The sequence below is a fragment of the Limulus polyphemus genome, unplaced genomic scaffold, assembly GCF_000517525.1.
Source record: "Limulus polyphemus unplaced genomic scaffold, Limulus_polyphemus-2.1.2 Scaffold8111, whole genome shotgun sequence".
Taxonomy (NCBI): Eukaryota; Metazoa; Arthropoda; class Merostomata; order Xiphosura; family Limulidae; genus Limulus; species Limulus polyphemus.
The window spans coordinates 20021-23477 of record NW_013673721.1 but is presented as its reverse complement, the minus strand read 5'-3'; the positions used below and the strand labels follow the sequence as shown (position 1 = coordinate 23477).

The following is a 3457-nucleotide window of genomic DNA, read 5'->3' as shown; positions in this document are numbered from 1 at the left end:
TTGCTTTGGTCCTCATACATTTATGGTTCCAAAGAAAGACTTAATTCAGTTTGTGATAAAATGAAAAGTCACAATGAAGTTAATGCTAATAAAACTGGATTTCCTTGAGGTGACATAGTATGACTGAACAATTCTTGTCACAATAAAAGATAAACTCCAAAGTTAAGCAGGTGCTAGGAAAGGACATATGTTGTACTGAAATGAATTGGTGATGTGGTTTACAGGATCCAGATGGACAGGATATCCAAGTTAAAGATCACATACAGTGTTAATTTTGTGAAGTACATTGATGAGAGAACAGGCAACATAGAAGGATTTGTCAGTGGAAACTAAACTTGCTAAGGAGCTCAGGGTTCCTGTTGAAACCACTTCAAGAAAATCAACAAATATAACCCACAGCAGATTTACTTGGCCAGGAAGAAGACCCTGATTGACAGGACAGCAAGTGATGACAAGGGAAAAAGAGGCCATTTTATCTGTATACTATGTGCCTTGGAAAATAATACCGCCAAACAGACCTGAAGAGTGGGTAGTTTATCTTTGTATTAGGACTATTCAAGACACTTCACACTCTAGGAAGGAGGTGATGTTGTAAGGTATATTTTCAATGCTTTAATTTAGATGATAGCTAGATGGTGCACAAGATTAAGATCTAGTAAATTCAAATAACATCTAAATGGATACATCAGTTAAAAATCAGAGTAGATAGTTTGTTCATGTGAGTCAAAATAAAGTATTTAATGAGAAATTACCATATATCTTCTCTTATACAGTTACTTTGCAAGTTATGTTTACCTAACAAAGCTAGTTAAGTTAGGTCCCACAGGTAAAAACAACAATAGTCTTGCTTCAATGTGAATATAGCCTGCTTTAGAAACATTACAGAAGAAATAAACAAATTCATTATTCTTACATGGCCTGAGCTTTATATATATTCAACAAGTAATTTAAAGGAACTTACTCAACCAAATAACATGCTACAACAATATCTACATTGCATTTTTCAGTTACTATCAAGTATGCTTTGTTGCTACATGCTATATTTTAATTTTCTCTGCTTTCCTTTGAACACTTTATACCTTTTAAAGCCTGTGTGGGTTATTATTTGAGAATCTGATAGTATATTCAATGTAAAAGACAAAAATATTAATAAGTCTGCTTGTTGAATCTCAATGATAGCTTTTCAAGTGCCAACTGTAATAAAACCTTTTCTATTATCGTAAACAGTCATTAATTAATGCATTTCTTTCAGATATTGTACTAATATCTGAAATGTAAGACAATTAATTCTTCACTGTTAAAAATACAAGTTGTACAGATTGGTGATGAATGGTATATAATAATCATGAAGATTGGTATGAATACACCTTCAAATACATGATGACACAATGAAGATTGGTATGGATACACCTTCAAAATACATGATGACACAATGAAGATTGGTATGGATACACCTTCAAAATACATAATGACACAATGAAGACTGGTATGAATACACATTCAAAGTACATGATGACACAATGAAGATTGGTATGAATACACCTTCAAAATACATGATGACACATGAGATTACTGTTGTAAACTATATTTTAATTTAAGTGTTAGGAAGAGGTGTAAGATCTAGTAAATTTGACTAATATATAAACAGGGTACTTGAGTAAATAGTTAGTAAGATGTGTGAAATATTCAGTTGAACAGTGAATGAAGATTCACACAAGTTTGTAGGTGATTGCATATGCTCAGTGTTTGTAGTCTATTAAGTCAATCAGTCAGTAAGTAAAGGAATTCTGTTGAAAATAAAAATCTTAATTATGAACTTTGGCCTAAAATTATGTGCAAGTGAAGGGAGCTTGTAGCAAACGTTAAGAAATAAACAAACTAATTTGTTATTGTTAATGTTATGTGAACTAGCTTTAGCTATATTTTTACCAAATAATCCAAAAGAACATGCTCAATGATACATGTTAGTTATTACAATAGTAGGTTAGATTATACTTCCTAAATTAACTTTTACAAACAATATCTAAATTTATTTCATAGGTATAATTTTGAATTACAACCACTGAACTTAATCATTGTCCAATGTAAATGCAAAGGAAATTAAGCGTGATTTTTGCTCTAAAATATGTCTAACTTTTAAATCTGTAAATTACTAAATATAACTGATGTCATGACGATTGGCCGAAACTAAACTGAGATCTAATGGCAGCAGTGTAGGTCTGACTATAACTCAGATGTTTATTGTTAATAATCATTACAATTAATATTACTTAGTCTTTCAACTTCCATGAATAACATTCAAATGTATATTTTCAGTACACAAAAACACACAAGTTAATTGCAAATTGCATTAATAACAATTGGACACGCTTTAAAAAGCCTAACCTGGTCCTAATCACCAAGTAAAACAATTTTGTTAAAAATCATTAAGTAATCTATTTTAAAATTATACGAAAATTAAGCCTAAGCACCGAGAGTAATGTTACTGTTAAATCCCAACATGGCTTTGTGTTCCATATTTAAAGTTTTAGAAATTATTAATCAAACACCAAAATTTCTTACAAGTTACAACTATGAAGTACAACGAACCAGTCTTTATAAATTTCATTTAGCAAGATATTAAAGTGTAATGAACGAGATTACTCAAATAAAACAACAAACCTGCCGCCCAATAAAAATAAAGTAGAACACTTAACTGTGGCTTTTCGCAATTATATTACCATGGTTACATACCACACGTATCTTAAGGTAATCATTTGACTTGAAAGTAAAGGTGAAAAGGCATTGGGTGGTGTTTTGGGCCATCTTCAAATGCTGAATAAGGACGGAGGAACGTCATGTAATCTGTCGTCTGCTTTCTCATATAGAGAAAGGATTCGACACTACATACATGGCCGTCCACAGTTATATGTCAAAATCAAGGGACGATGGACCCGCTTTCAAAGTTTTACAATTACGGTCAAGAGCATAGGCAAGCTTCAACAGTCAGATTTAAGCCTAAATGCCTAGTCAGCTAAAAACAAATGGGGCCCGGCGGGCTCTATTCAAACCAATATTATACATCAAGCAAAGGTAAATAATTTCAACAGATAGCCGAATAAATTGATAGACTTAATAAATGAAATAAAATAGAATTAAAGTAATTTATTTCTAAACAAGCGTTTATATATAAAGGGGCCTGGCTTAAAGTGGGATCCAATCAGCTTTAGCTGACCGTTAAATCCGCCCCTGTATATTAGTCGTCCTTATACCGACGGCCTAGGTATTACTTGAACAGTGGGCCGATGTTTAGCTATTTTTAAACATAAAGGATCAGCATTTTACTTTTCATGTAACAATATAAATCAAATGCATAAAGTTACTAATACTGAAATGAAAGACATACTGTTTTCAAGTATTCTATGAATATGAAATTAGTACGAACAAATATTTAAATATAATCATTTCCGCCAATAAT

General features: G+C 31.8%; 1 long non-coding RNA gene across 2 annotated transcripts in view; it reads right to left on the bottom strand.

The window, feature by feature from the left end:
- Positions 1 to 3132, bottom strand: part of LOC111083075 — an 11455-nt gene extending 8323 nt beyond the window's left edge. Inside the window, exon 1 of one of the 2 annotated variants that reach the window (XR_002608777.1) lies at positions 2662 to 3132. This is a non-coding gene — a long non-coding RNA (uncharacterized LOC111083075). The remainder of the gene's footprint in view (positions 1 to 2661) is intronic. The other variant, XR_002608779.1, reaches the window with a different exon arrangement.
- Positions 3133 to 3457: the final 325 nt, after the last annotated feature.